Source organism: Oreochromis niloticus, linkage group LG15 (genome assembly GCF_001858045.2).
Source record: "Oreochromis niloticus isolate F11D_XX linkage group LG15, O_niloticus_UMD_NMBU, whole genome shotgun sequence".
Classification (NCBI taxonomy): Eukaryota; Metazoa; Chordata; class Actinopteri; order Cichliformes; family Cichlidae; genus Oreochromis; species Oreochromis niloticus.
Window position 1 is genome coordinate 5,588,198 of NC_031980.2, and position 15,950 is coordinate 5,604,147.

The 15,950-nt window shown below is 37.9% G+C and overlaps 1 long non-coding RNA gene across 2 annotated transcripts in view; it reads left to right on the forward strand.

The window, feature by feature from the left end:
* The window catches only part of LOC102083157 (uncharacterized), a 44,622-nt gene that overhangs the window by 4,014 nt on the left and 24,658 nt on the right, over nucleotides 1-15,950 (forward strand). The window contains exons 1-2 of one of the 2 annotated variants that reach the window (XR_265896.4): nucleotides 1,009-1,217; nucleotides 4,570-4,720. This is a non-coding gene — a long non-coding RNA (uncharacterized LOC102083157). Of the gene's footprint in view, nucleotides 1-1,008; nucleotides 1,218-4,569; nucleotides 4,721-15,950 lie in introns of those variants that run through there. The other variant, XR_265897.4, reaches the window with a different exon arrangement.

Genomic DNA, 15,950 nt, shown 5'->3' on the forward strand with positions numbered 1-15,950 from the left:
CCTTTTTATAACACTTTTTTTATAAGAAGTTTTAAAAAAAGCTCCTACATCCTTTTTGTTTGCACAGAAAAACTACAGGTCCATTTTAATGATATCGTTAGTACCATACACGGCACAATAAATCCTAACTTTTACTTATTTTTTTTTTAAAGGAGCATATGTATATATAATACATAACATACGTATATAATTTTGGTTATCCACACATGAGATGGATTAAGACCAGTCACTTGTTAAAAAAAATTAATAAACAATGAAAGGATTAAGAAAAATATCAATTAATTCTGGCGCATAAAATTGAAAGGGAAAAAAAAGGTAATCCCGGCATAAAGACTTACTGGCACTAACATTTATTCTTTATCAAAAGGTCTCCTGTCAGAATAAAGTGAGCAGAGTGCTCTGTTCAACTGTGCATTGTAATTTTTCAATGTCACTTGCTTAAATGAATAGTTTAGATAAGAGAATTAAGAAATCACAGATTTGTTCAGTTACCAAGGGAGTAAGCTTATCCAGTGTGTAATTTACTAGACAGGTATTAGCGTTATGACTGATGAGAGTAAAGTAGCTCGTCAGTTTTAATTGTGGTCATTATGCTGCATGGAAGGTGAACAGACTGTAAAAGACTGGCACGCTAGAGAGCCCTTTTATGAAAAAAATATGTTAGGGTTGGCCTAAAGGCCTACTGATAAAGTTAGCATTGATTAGCAGGTATCTGACTGCTGTATACCCATACAGCCTGTAGATGGGCTTTGATCAAGAAAATATTGTCACTTGGGGCTCCAAAAGACTATAAGACAGAAGTCATGTTATATATTATAGATTATACTATTATATATAGACTTTGTATTATAACTAATTTGAGCTTTGATACTGAAAAACACAGAGTTGGCCTAGAAAATTTGTGGTCTGGTTGGCAGCCAGGTGGGGTCTGAGAGGAGTCAGATTCCAACTCTGAAATATTATTTGGTCTACCCCAGCCTTCAGCTCTTCCTCCTCTTTGATCAGGACCCTCCACATCTCTGGTGCACTGCTGCAATGCTTTGGGTCTCTTATAAAGTGCCTCTCAGGGCCCTTTGATTCCACCACCTACCTGCTCTTGTTTGTGATGTGCCTGGCCACGACTGTTTCAAACCCCAACCAGCCATCCTCTCAGCTTCATGTGAAAGGAATCCCTACAGACTTCTGCACAATCACAGGACCACACCACCACTGAACAAGTGAGTCTGGACAAGTGTTTGAATCTCACCAACAAATGCTCCCGGGTGCATTATGACTCTAGCATCTCAGTGTTCTTGGAAATAACCAAACTTTTAATTAAATTATCATAACTGTAATATATTTTATAAAAATGGTACATATACATAAATCTTTCTATTACTTTTTAAGTCTTCTGTTAATTTAGTGTATTCTCTTTAGTTGTAATTATCTAATTTTTATATAGGAAAGTTTTTGCGTTTTTATGTAGGTGTAAAATTAGCTTTTATTGGGGATAAGGAATGAGCATAAAATCAAAATCAAACCATAATTTTTTCCATATTTTTCAGTTGGCACTCTTAAAATAACTGCACCTTGCAGAATGACAGGCCTAATTTCACTGTCCCTAAATGCTCAGCCAAGCCTGCAGTGGCTCAGTCTGACTTGTGAAGATCCTGGATAAATGATTGGCAACTGTTTAATGAGGGCCTGCATACCTTTGATTACTAGGCCCCACTAATGAACAGCATGTCAGTTTTGCCCTATTAGCACAGAATACAGTCTTGGCTACCCTGGGTAATCAGTCGAAATGCCAGTCAAAGGGCACATTTGATATTTCATGCAGCTCCCTGTGGAAAATCTGAATAATCAATTCAAACTTTTAGATAGTATTTCTCTGGGGTGATGTCATCTGCTCTGCGTGGATGGCTAGAACACATTTGAACACACCATGATAGCATGATTGTAGTTAATGATGATCTCCCAATATTTATCATACAGGTCACTGTTGACATTACTTTTTCTTTTCTTTTCTTTTCTTTTCTTTTCTTTTCTTTTCTTTTTCATTAGTGAAACACATGTATATTTCCAACACAGACAGCCACTCACAGTGTATTTTCCCACCTTATTCATTTTTAATCATGTCTTGAGTATACATTTCTGCTCATATGCAGATGACAGTTATCCCTATTTAGCAGTATTCTGCCATATACTCCGCCAGACCAAAAAAAGGGATCACACATTGTAAAATTTTGTTGGACCATCTTTAGCTTTGATGATGGCACCATTTAACATGGCATTTGAATAAGTTTATGCAAAATCACATTATTTTTTTCCACCTGGCGATCTCCTGATACTTTTGATGGAAGAATGTGACTGCTAAAGTCTTCTCATTAACATCCCAAAGATTTTTGGTGTGGTTAAGGTCTCTGTGGTAGCTAGTCCAAGTGTGAAAATGAGGTCTCATGTTCCTACAATGGAGAACAGGAAGGCTGAGCAGAGGGTAATTAAAAAAGCCCCCAAAAATCATTGCTTTCCCTTTGCCACCCCTGGAGGTCATTGCCAGATCCTGCCAGACATCCTGCCAGTTGTCTCAAGAAAACCAGGGCCCTCACAGGTGACTGCGTGCATCCTGACCACCACCTGTTTGACCCGCAGCCCTCGGTCGGCGCCTCAGGTCTATCAGGTCCCACACCTCCAGACTCACAAACACTTTCTTCCCCTGGGCCATTCGGACTGTTAACAAACACGATCATGAAAAATGCAAGAATTCCCCAGCAGTGTAAACCTGTTTTTCTTGTGCAGAAAGGTGGTTATTGGAGTCACCTTCATTGTGGGCAGACATCTGAAGATATCTCAAAATGAGTCAGAATGCAAAATGAATCACGGAAGAAGGAATATTCAGAGCTGAGTGCTGAATCACCACCCAAAACTGAGTTTTCAAATGCATAAAAAGACAAACACAGGGGTAGACACCCACACCTGGAGAGATCAGGATTTGTACAAAAAAGGGCAAAGACTCAGGACAGTTTTTTATTTGTCTCCATTTCATATACTTTATAGCTCCCAGCACATCTTGAAATAAAAAACACAAAACAAAAACAAAACACAAAATGTATTTAAGCTCTACCTTTAGAGACATTTTGTGAAAATGATGATATTTTTCTCATTTAAAAAAAATGTTTATGTGCTTGTTTTGTTTGTCTTGACTGTTTACCTTCATATAGGCCAACTGGGCCAACCAGTGCCATGTTAGTAACAGCTCTGGTGAAAATCAGTTCTCTAAGCATAGACTGTGAATGTCACACACCTACGTACTGTACTCACTGTTTACAATGCAGCAATGCAGCACACACTCACAGCTGAATGGCATGTGGTTTAACAGGAATTAATACAGTTGTGGACACATGTCTTGTAAAAGCTCCAATTCCTTTAAAGCCTCATTTAAGATATCTCATATGGTCATATCATTTTGTTAAACACGTAGACTACCAAAGGGGTTTATATATGCAAGAAAGTCATGACACCCTCCAGCTACTGAGATTATGAGTGAATGACTCAGCTAGAGGTGGATTTTGGAAGAAGTAGAAAAAAAACTAACTTAGGCTTACTATAACATGCTCATAGAATCTGGCTGTCAAGGTTTTTTTTTTCTACTGTGAATTCAATTAAAATGTCAAACTCTGTGTTGGTTCATGCATAACACCGAGGTATATTATACATTTTCTGAGACAGAGGAGAAGAGAAATTGAGTGGAAAGGTTGGTGAGTCAAGCAGTAGCTCTTTGAGTAAATTGGTTTTGCTACAAAACAGTTGCAACAAGGTTTTCAAAAATATAGGATAGCAGTTAGGGGAGTGAAATAAAGACTTATTTATTTTTCACAGTTTAGTGGAGTTACTATAAAGTAGATTTCTTGGGCATAATGTATTAAAATTCATCGAGGAATCCAACCGTACCTCTTCACCACTGAGAAAATCTGACATAAGTTCAAAACACTTCAAACTTTGACCCTTTAATGGTGCTAGAGTTTGAGTATAGTCACTTAAATCTAATAGACTCTTCCTTTAACCATGTTCTAGATGTCCCAAATGCAAACAAACGATCTTCTTTTTCTTCTTTCATCTGTTTCCTTTATGGGTCGCCGCAACACATCATCTGCCTCCATCTCTTCCTGTTCCTAGCATCCTCTGTCACACCATCCTTTTGCATGTCGTCCTTCACTAAATGCATGAATGAGCTTCCTTTTTTTCTTCAACCTGGCAGCTCTATCTTGGCTTCACATCTTTTTCTCAGTTTCACCCTCTCCAAACCATACATCATAGCAGGTCTCGCTACTATCTTGTAAACCTCCTTTTTCACTCTTGCTGATATCCTTCTGTCATAAATCACCCCTGACACCCCTCTCCAACCACTCCACCCCGTGTATTTTAGCTCACTACTCTCTACGCCTTGGATCATCACCTTTCCCTCCCTCTTTCTTATTCTCACACATATGTCTTCTGTCTTACTTTTATTAACTTTCTATTGCTTTTCTTTCCAGTGTGTACCTCCACCTTTCCAGCCCAACTTCCACCTGCTTGCTACTCTCACTACAGATTCTAATGGCGTGTGTAACGCCTCATCCTTCAGCTGATCCCTGAGGAAGATGCTGTTCTCTGACTTAATCCCCCATTCGTTGTCTATTCCAATACATCTGTGACTCCTGCACACCTCACCACTGCCTCACTGTCCTCATGCATGTCCAAGGTAAACAACCTTTAAAATCTTTTAAAAAAGCCTTAAAAAAAACCAAATAATATATATATATATAATATGGTTTAGTAGACAGACAGACAGACAGAAACAAAGAAGTCATGAATATTATGAATATGGCATTTATATCCCAGATGAAGATTAATTAATTCAGCTGCCAAACCATTAGTCATGTCATAAGGGATATGTATTCATCCGTGTTGTTTTGTTCTGATTTGATAACAATCAGAGGTTATCAGTATTCCAGCACCACCCTGCTATAAATACACTATCACTCAAAACATTGGTGAAAATGTCCTTGGGTTTAAAAATATCATGTTTTATCTAAAACAACTTATAATTGATCAGGCGTGTAACTAATCCACTCTGATGTGCAGCCTGCAGACAGATTGGCAGACTGTCTTCTACATGTTGCATCTTTTTACTCTCTCCATGGGGTCAGTGTCCCAAGTCACCCATCTATGGGCTCTTACGCTATTGTTGGTTCTTCAGCCGACTGTGGAGCAGAGCACAGTTGTAACATAGAAATTTTGTCTTTGCAGTGACACTGTTTTTTTGTTTTTTTTCCACTTCCGTCATTCATGGTGAACTTTGCTATCACTCCCTTCCCTGTTCCAGCCCACTTTCAACCAGTGAAGATTCAACCTATACATAGAATCATCCATGCTGAGCTACATCCTGCTGTTTTTTTGGAAGACTGCACACAGGCACATTTGCCCAGGTTGTCTAGGCTCTGTGCGGGCAAATATCTATGCCAGTGGACACAAAATAGTCTTGAGAAGACTCGTATCAGCTGGGAAGGACAGAAAGGGAGAAAACAAATTCTACCTCACACACATGCAAAGGAAAACTGACACTAAGGGGTGGGGGTTGTCACAAATTTCCTTAATGAAACAAACAAAACTGGACAGAAAAAGGAACAGAAGAGTTAAAGAGTCAGCCAAGGTTATTATAGTATTACATACTTATAATATTATTATTTTTTAAATTAAGTTTTCAAATGTTGTTTTCCATTCAATTTGTTTTAAGTCACTACATGTATTTCTATAGACAAATAATGCCTAAAATGATGTGTTTGTGTTTGTGGCAACATGCCCTACTCTGCTCCTGCCTTCCAAAGTCCTCATCCCTGAACATTTTCATGCCATTATGCAGCAGGAAGCTAAACAGGCTAAATGAACAAGCCAAGAACAAGCCAAGCCATTTAAATGGCATTACATGTAAGGCTATTTTTAAAACAGCATAACAGTGTGAATCAAACTGCCTGTTTAAATCATCTTTTTGTGTCCTCTCTCTGTGCTGCAAATGCACAGGATTTTAGAACAGCTTACCTGTACCTCAAATGATCTCTCTCTCTCTCTCTTTCTCCGTTTGTTCATCTTGCCAAAATAATCACAAGAACAAGGAGAAGCCACATAAATTCTGGCTTTTCTGAGGGACAGCGATTGACAGTCCCTGTTAGAACCTAGTTAGACAAATATGTTATGAGAGGCAGCGTTTTTGGCATCAAGTTTGATATGTTTTGTTTTCTTGTCTATCCCTGCCGTCTGGGTCTTTTTGTCTTGGCAGCGCTTGTCTTTTTTTCCCCTTTTTTTAAAAATATTGCAGACACTTCTCGGAGGTATTGCTACTGATGCATACTCTTCAAATAGTCATTCACCTGACAGTGATGTCACGTCTTCCTCTGATATTTGTTGTTGAGTTTATATAATCGGTCATCACACAAGAAACAGCATTCATTGTAATCACCACTTTTATTTCCACCATAAAAAAGATATGTTTACTTTCAGTACGATTTAGTCATTCACAGGAAATTCTAGCAGATTCATTTGCTAAACTGCACATGCACGAACACATAAACAGGTAGATTTTGAGGTCTAAAAGATGTGTTGTCTGTAAAGTGCTTTACAGTCCTGCTGAGCATAGGATAAAGGGATAATATTATGTTTTATTAAAAGAGGAAGGGCTTTTTGCAATGCCTTTTTCATTGCATGGTATTTCAGCTAAGTCATAGGGGGCATGTTGTGTGAACTGACAGAGTTCTGCAGAAGTGAATGAGCCTCAACAGTTCTGTGTGAAACAAGAGGCAAGAGTCTTTGTACAGAGAGATAAATTTAGGAGTGAAAATGTCAATTTCTGTTGTGTGCTAGATTTGAAATGCACCCAAGATTTGAAGGTGAGGCTGAAGGTATTGGTTAAGCATGAAGAAGAAATAATGACCTTTCACTGCATTTTTGCAATGTTTGAGTGTTCTGGCAGTGTTTTGGAAAGAAAAAAAAGAGCATTATTTGGATTTTTCCTTTTGGACTTTTAATCCATTCATTTTCTTAGAGGTCTATCCAATCTAGGCTGATGGGGAGCCTTTCCCGACTGTCAGTGGGTGAGAGGGAACGTACACTCTGGATAGGTTGCCAGTGCATCACAAGGCTCTAAATCAATTTCCTGTAGTAATTTTAAAAGCAGTGTAAACAAATGCCTAAAGTGTTTGGAGGATTTTTATATCTGCATAGAAATTCTTTTTAAAGATTACTGCAATTAGGCCTGCAGTAATTGCCATTTTGATGAAGTGGAAACCAAGTCATTTGTCTATATAGCTTGTTAGATAACAACAAATGAAATGCAGTGGATTTAGAAGATTATAATTCTAATCAATAAATTAAGCCATGCTGTTATTGCTAAAAAAAAGGGGGAGTTGCATAAACATATTAGAAATGCGAGACAGGAGACTGCATGTACTTAACACAGCACACTGATTAGTTTAAAAGTGATTACCATAAACTTGTTGATAATGTCCTTGAATAAAATACATTTGTGTTCATAACATGGTGAGGTCTTGCTCGACTCATAAAACTATTAAAGACGAGCAAAAATAATTATTCATGACGATGATTATGATTAATTATTTATTATTCGTGATGCTGGCCATTGGGCTGCATGCCATGTGGTGCCACTTTTCTTTAAAGCATCAGTCCAAGGTCCTGATGTGACTCAGATTCTCTCAGTATAACATGTGGTTATCCATTTTAAAAAAGTGCTTGTGGTTAATTGATGAGTGAATCTGAAATCCAAGGCGGTATTGCCATCACGGCTTCCCTTTCAGGAACGTGGGACTGTGGGTAACCTGTATGTGATGTAGGTCCAGTATTGTGGGTAGCCTCAGCCACTCTATAGTGTATACTTGCAGTGATGCTTTTTACATTACTGTAAACACTAGATAATGTTAAGCATATATTGACATGAACAGACAGATTTATTAATAGTTTGTGCCAGCCCAAAACTCTGTTTTGGTATTTTAAAAAAGGCTGTCATCAGTACTTAGTCAGGGGGTGTTATTTCAGTTTTGCGAATGAAATGCGTGGACACAACCTGAGCTCTCTTAGGTAAGATTTCTTGAAATTTCTTTAAGTAGTCTTCAGAAATAGTTCTTCATACTTCTTAAAGGCCATTCAAAGCTCTTCTTTGGATGGTGGTTGCCTTTTGTTCCATTCTCTGATGAGATTATCCCACACTGCTTCAATGATATTGAGGTCCCTGCTCCAGGGAGGCCGATCTGCAACTGATAGTCTTTCATTGTATGTATGTCTATCCAGGTATGCTTTTACTTCATCTGCAGGGTGTTTGGGATCATTGCCAGGCTGAAAAATGAAGCTATTGTCAGTCAGATGCTGGATAAGGCTAGCACTCGACCTGACCTGTCATTTTCATCCAGGGGACAGTTGTGTCAACCTATAGGACCACACAGTTCACAGTGACTTCTAACAGGAGTTCACTGTATAACAAAAACACATCGATTCTCCTTCAGCTGTGTCTAATCTATGTCTAATGCCATGTTGATTTCAAACAGAACCACATGTGTAAAACCTTTTGGTACATAACTCTACCCCTTCATTAGGTCTGCTCATATCTTACTCACTAATGTGCACTTCTCTTTGTAGAATGTGTTTGTGAATACACAAATAAATTGGCTGTGTCTTTGTTGATAGATTAGTGCACTATAAGTAGATAACCCGCAGAACTACTGTGCAACGGCGCAAATCTTGCCCAGAGTGTCTAAATATGCTTCTGTTCATTGTAATAGACATTCAAATGTTGCTTTTAATGTTAGAAGAAAGGAAAATTAATCTTGGGTTATTGCATCTATGCAAATTTCTCCGAGCTCTTCCACATCACTACAAGGAGCAGTAAGCTAATGAGTAAGCCTAGCATACAATTCGACAACAACAAACATAGCAAACTGCTCGAAATGACTATAAAAGATGTCAGTTAAGGTTTTTCCATGTGATTAAAGCATGGGAAAATGGGGGGGGGGCAGAAATTCATATGTTCTGCTGGTTTATAGATAGATAGGTGAATTTATTGATTTATGTGAACAAATGTTAGAATGATGATCATCTGGGACACCCCTACTTTAATGTTTCTAAGCTTCCCCAGAATAAGCACTGTCATATCTCATGTACTCCAGGCTTTCATATCATGGAAAAGTGGTGGCATAACATTAGTGATTATAAATGGCTGGTGCTCCTGAGCCTATCTGTTTGTCCATCTATGCATCCATTGAACAAGACTTCCAATACATCTCACTCTGTGCTGTGTCTGTAATATACCCAAAGGCATTCCATGTCTGCAGAGACCGATAGCAGGGAAGTCGACTGAGCTTGGAAATCAGTTTTAATGAATCACTGTACACCCACACCCCTCCCTTCCACCTCCTTCATTTTTTTCAGTCTCTTATACTTATAATGCTTTTCAAAAAATAAATGCAAGAGGGATGAGTTGTTTACCACCTTGTGCTGCTGCCTCCAAGTCTCCCTACCAACCATTCCTTCATCAAAATCACCTGATATGAAAGACGAACCAGAAGCAACAACCACCAGTATTCTTTTAATGATTTCAAGCGAATTGTAATAAGGCACCACACACTCTAAAACCTTTTGTAAGTTTATTCTTTGATGTGCCATTGGCAGGCAGGCCCATATAAACAGATTGTGGAGAAAAAGTTTATTAAATCGATTGGTTTCTTTTGCCTCTGAGGCAGTTTACATTATCACTCGCTGCTTTTGAGATAAAGGAAATTCAAATACCCTTTCATGTACTCTAACATATGTTTATTACAAGTGGTGAAAGGAAAACAAATCAAGAGACAAATGAAATCCGGCAACCGAAAGAGAACAAGGAAAATAACTCGGTGATGCTAGTGTAGATATGTGGTTTTCCCCAAGAGAATAAAAGGCTTTCAAGTCATGTTAAACCTCCATGTTGTTCATGGAAAATGTGCTTTTCGTTTAAATCTTCACCTTCAATTCGTAGAACCGGGAAGAGCTGAGTAATTCATCAAAAGAAAAAAAAAGCATTGACACATGACCGGTGCACTTCCACTGGCCCAGAAACCCCAAAACAGCATCAGAAAGCATTAGACAGATAAAACATATGTCCTTCCATTCAACTCACACATTCACCAGACATGCTCAGTGCACGTTTTCTCAGGGGGATATGTGCTGTAGCACATTTACTACTTTTTTATACATACAGATTTGTGCTCAGAGGAACTATAAATAAATAAATGTATCAACATTTGTGCTGATACAGCAGGATAATTAGTGAAGTGTGTTTTATTAAGTTTTGATATCTTAACTTTTGGCCTGCTTTAACCAAGCATATGGAGGGAAATTGCACTCTGTTCTCTGTCTCTAATGAGTGTGTGGTCTATTGGACGCTATGCCGATACGCCATCAAAGAGAATGATCATCAGTGGCGCACACTTCATTTACTTTCTCGTTTCTCTTTCTAATATTCTCTTTGTCTTCCTCTCCCCCTCGCTTGCTCGTTCACTGTTGCCCTCAGCCTCTGGTTCACGGCTCCCTCTCCTCCTCTCTCATGACTAACATACCTATCGTAGCTGCATTAGGACCACTCTAATCTGTGTGGTGGTTGGATGGAATGGGATATTCAATGGCTTTTTCTCGTTTCCTGGCTGAGAGGACTGTGTAATGTGCTAATGGACTCTACGGCTGCTGTCTGACCTCCACGGTAGAGCATGCAGTCAGGGCTCACAGCTGTGACACCCACCATACTACTATCTCAGCCAAACAAATGCAGCCTCACTGAAATCTTTTTTAAAGTTGCATGAATGCTGGATGTCCACTTCTAAGGTCGCTGGAAAGCAGTGGTGGAAAGTGCTGTCTGACATGCTGGTCCAAAATCTCTCACAAGGATAAAATTGAGTTGAGATCTTTGTCACTGTGGGGCTTTAGTACATGATTCAGTTTTTCCTGGCTGAACCATTCAGTGAGTCTGTGTGCCCTATGGATGGTGATGCTAAGATCCAGGAAATGGTAAGATAGAAAAGTCTGATTTTAAAATAGAGTTGTTCACTTTGCACTTTTTCCCTTTAAGAGGTAGGTCACAGTGGCACGACAGTACAGAAGACTATGTGTTTCTTTTGGTGTCCGTGCCTTGATGAGCTCAGGGTCTTCTTTTAAAGACTGTGAAAGTCCATATTAGGAGGTTGAAGGTGTAGTTAGGATTATTGATTGTTTTTTGTGGGGGTTGAAATTTGCCCTTTTTATAAAGATAACCCTGTAGACCGAAAGACAATGCTTACCCATTGTTGTGGGATTCTTTGTCAAAGTCCTTCAGCAGCAGTTGGAAAAAACAATGACAAATATACAGAAGTTATGAAGTTATTTGCCCTGAAAGCTGAATTTAAAAAGGGGAAGTAGTGAATTGTAAAGGGTAGTCTATGAGTCGGTGTTTTTTTATGTTTTACTCTCTCAAAATTTTAAAAATGTAATTCTGAGCCTTTCAGCTTTACTAAGTAATCGAACAGCTTCTAACGTGGCTGCAGTGGTGGAAAGGCATTTTTTCCAGATCCCCAGTTTTGACGTCTTAGTTGAGAATAATCAGACTCAGTTACTTCCCTTTGTATGTTATGAAATTATGGTTTTAAGACAGAGCAGAGACAACTGACAAAGCTGGTGTGCTTTCCTGTTTTGATTTATTAGACCATACACTAAAACAAATTCAAAACTTTATCAAAGCAGCTATTTATGTGCTTTGTTTTTCTTGGCCCTTTTTTGTGATATATTTTTCTTATTTTGATGAATAGTCCTCGTAGCTCATCGACGCAAAATCTTGACAATGATCCATTTCTTTATACTTATACAGAATTATATGTCTCTGGAAAAGTTTGAAGTCAATTTAATGTTCAGGCAGTGTATAGGGACATATTTTAGACACAGCCATTTTATATCATATCTGAAACTTCTTTATTATTCATTTGAATGCTGAAAACTGTACAAAAAAAAAAAAAAAAAAGGCCATTGGAAAGATTTTTATAGCAAAGCCGATGCCAGCAAGACCCAACAACAAAAAGAAGAAAAAGAAATATAGAAATATAACATGCACAAAAAAATGAATAAATCTGATTTTCAGGAGATGAAGAGGAGAGAAACTCATTTTTGCAGTTCTAGTAAGAACTGATCAGATTTTTACCAACAGTAAAACACAAACTCAGTTTGAGGACGGCTGCTGTGTAAAACTGTAAAACACCGACTCTGTGTGACAGCTCATCGTGTGCACTCTGCAATTTAAAATGTATACCCAGTCATCATAATTAAATATCAATTAGCCTAAATATGCACAACACTCTCACTTTGGGTGGTGCCCATATGGATCCTTGCTGATATAGGTAGCCCATATATGAAGCCATAGGCGTTTAATAGTCTCAGTGGAAAGACTGCTGTTTTTTATATATGCAGTCTTAAAATGAATTAAAAGTCTAACTTTCCACTGCAGCTGTGTCCATATGACGACTTCAGCAAACAGGAAAAAAAAAGAATTGAAAAGATCTCCTTCTCGGTCGAGATACAATTAAAACTTTTTTGTCAAGACATCACAAAAATAAGTAAGGAAAGCATTGTAAATGTAATTGCACAATAATAGCCCCCTCTAATGTCATTATCACCTTTTAAGAGCTGGAAGAAGCTATAACCATCATTCAGAGCTGGATTTCTGGCTGGCTCTATTTACCTCAGAACATCCTAACAGAGGCTAAAAAGCATCAGTACTTATGAATGTATAACACAATTTATTAGTTCTTTGACTACTCTGAAAAACATCCGCACTATTGTAGCTGTATTGTTGTCCTAAAGCCTCTCTGGTGACCACATGCAGTGGAGAGAGGGAAATGTGATGTTTGCAGCCAGGGGCAGTGTGACATTTTGAATCAAGATATACAAAGCAACACTCAGCAAATCAAAAGTTTTTCTTTCCCTTTGACTTGGACTTTTTCCTTTTCACAGGCGCCTCTAAATTGAGCCACTGGGGCTCTTTACTTTTATCTGGCTGACGTTATAAGTGGCATCCAGTTGCTTTTCAGCGTGTTTCAATAACCTTGAAAGATAAACGCATGAAGAGTTTAAAACAGTGACAAAACCCCTGCAATTAAAACGGTGAATATAAGCTATTAATGTAGCTATTATCATATAATGAGCAATCATAACACTCTGCAAGAAATATAATTGAAAAGTAGGAAAACATTACGCCAAATTCGACAACAGTGTCTATGCAGTGAACAAACGTTCATTAATTATCATGTACCCATGAATGAAGAAAAGCTCAATCTTTTGATGACTATTTCTATGCTGTACACATTCAGTAAACTATCAAATGCATCTGCTGTTTTTAATGTCCTAATCAAGGTAAACACAAGATTAAAATCCAAAACAAAGAAAGAAACCTCAAATCAGTCTAACATTTATAGACCAATAAAGTCAAATAAGCTGCAAGTTAAAAACTAAAATTTGTGAAAGTCAAAGAAAACAAATCAACAGTATGCAGCAGAAGGGTGCTGATGTGTTTTAAATTAATAACAGCCACTTCACAGAGACCAGTGTTGCTCAATTAAGAAATTAAGATGCAATTAAGAAATGATGTTTATTTTTATTTTCACCGTTCCCTTGAGAGCCAGCACTTAAATGCAAACCTGACTATCATATCTACCGCACTGTCTTTAAAGTCTCCTTTCGCTTCTTGTTATAGAGAGACCAAGAGAACGTCTCCAAGGCTCCCTGCCACCAAATCATCTGCTCCCATGGGCAAAAAAAGAAGAGCTGATGCAGAGGAAAGAAAGCTGATCTCTGTGTCTTTTGTCTTCTGCTGATAGTCTGTGCTTTCTTTGTGGGCTTGCTGAGCTTCATTAGAGACACAGAGCCTGGTTTGTATTTTAAAGGCCAGTAGCTCTGTTGAAGGACATGCATCTGCTTTTGATCATATCCCTCAGCCTTATGTTGTCCTTAGCGGTCCATGGACATTTATAGAATGTTTACTATTTATTACACGTATTTTACAATGGATGTGGTCACTGATATATTAGTTAAGAAAAAGCTGTTATAGTCACTTTCATGTCTTTCAAGTCTCAGTTTAATTCTGTTTCTCTCTCATGCTTTTCTTGTTGTTTTTGTCAAGTATGACCGATTTCAGTGCCTTTGATTACATGCGTGTTCCAGTTTCATGATATTTTTTGAAACAACATATTTTGACCATTTTCAGTGTATTGTTGTTATCTGGCTGTTAGCCATGGTGTTACTGGCTTGGGTTTTGCAGTCACCATTTTATTATGGTTTTCCTCCCTGCTTGCCTTTGTTATCACATCATTTAACCTTTGATAAAGTTTACTATTGTGTATTCTGTCCTGTCATGCATTTAACTGTCTTTATTACTGCAATATAAAGACCGATTTGAATGATTTCAGTGGCCTCGGTTTTGAGCTTTATTCATCATTGTACCTTGATGAACACGCTTTGCCTTTGAATTTCCCAAACTACATACAGTAATGTGCAAAGGTTTTTAAAAAATTGCTATTGCTATTTTTCTTTTAAATCACCTAACTCTGACCTATTAATCATTCAAGCATAAAATAGACACTTTACTCCAGGGATTAACCAGTGTTTTGCCTACAACTTACCAATTTAAGAAAGAACCAATTTTTAACTGTATCATTAGTGACTTTGTTACTAGCAGCCTGTCACAGCAACACATACTTTGCTCCCATTTCTTTAGTTAAATCTATGAAAAATGCCAAAGATAACATAACTTGACAGACATAAAACAGTATTTTTGTATCAACAAGGCAAATACCAAAAGCTATTAGCCATAAACTTGTCATTTCTCAGCATGGTCTGCAGTCTCTCTTTAAAAAATCAAAGGAAATTGGAAAAGTGGAGTACAAAAGAAGAAGTAGCAGGCATAAAAAGCCATCTACACCCGATGAAGAGTATCAGAAAGTTCTGTCCTTAAGAAAAAAAGAAAAAATCCAGCAAATACCTGACACAGGACCTGAGAGATGCATCTGGCTGATTCATCTACTGTTCAGTGAAGCCTCATCAGAAATGGTCTCAGGGAAGGGTGGCTGTAAAGAAATCCAATTCTTAATGAAGGGAAACAGGGAAAAAGGGATGACCTATGCCAAATTGCACAAGAAATGCCCTCAAAATCAGTGCCAGTAGATCTTATGGAGTGATAAATCTAAATTTGACATTTTTAGTATGTAAAGGTTGTTATGAGGAGATCAGAGTTACAACAGTGAGTGTCAGCAGTCATCTGTAAAAGACAGCAGAGGAGTCATGGTTTGAGGTTGGATTTCAGCCAGTAGTATTTGCTATTTTGTCAAATATTGATGGACTTATGAATGCAGAAAAGTGGTGGATCAGATTTTGATCCACCACTTAATTTAGCATGACACCGTAAAAGGATATATGGATAGAAAGACACACACAATAGAGCACTATCAATCATAGATTGGCCTCCCCATAGCCCAGACCTCAACTGAAACAGTGTGGGATCGTGATGACAGATGTGTTGAATAAAGGTGGCCATACCAAATATTCACTTTCAAGCTTGTTAGAATTGTACAAACTCTGTTTTTGTCTTATATACACCTAATGTATTTTTCCATTTTCCAAGCAAAATATAAAGAAATCAGGGTTAGTTGAAGACTTTTGCACAGTATAATCTTTCTTTTCTTAATTAAGTTTGAAAAGAAAGCCTCACAAAAATGTGGGGTTGTTACATCTTTCGTACCATCAATTAAATATTAAAGGAGCCACATAATAACCGTAATTGTCAAACTATGCTGATGTATCTTTATATATCTTTTCAAGAAACTTAAAATGTTCAGATTTCTGTCAACACGTTTCTGTCTCGCTGCTTCCTCTCAGTTTAGATG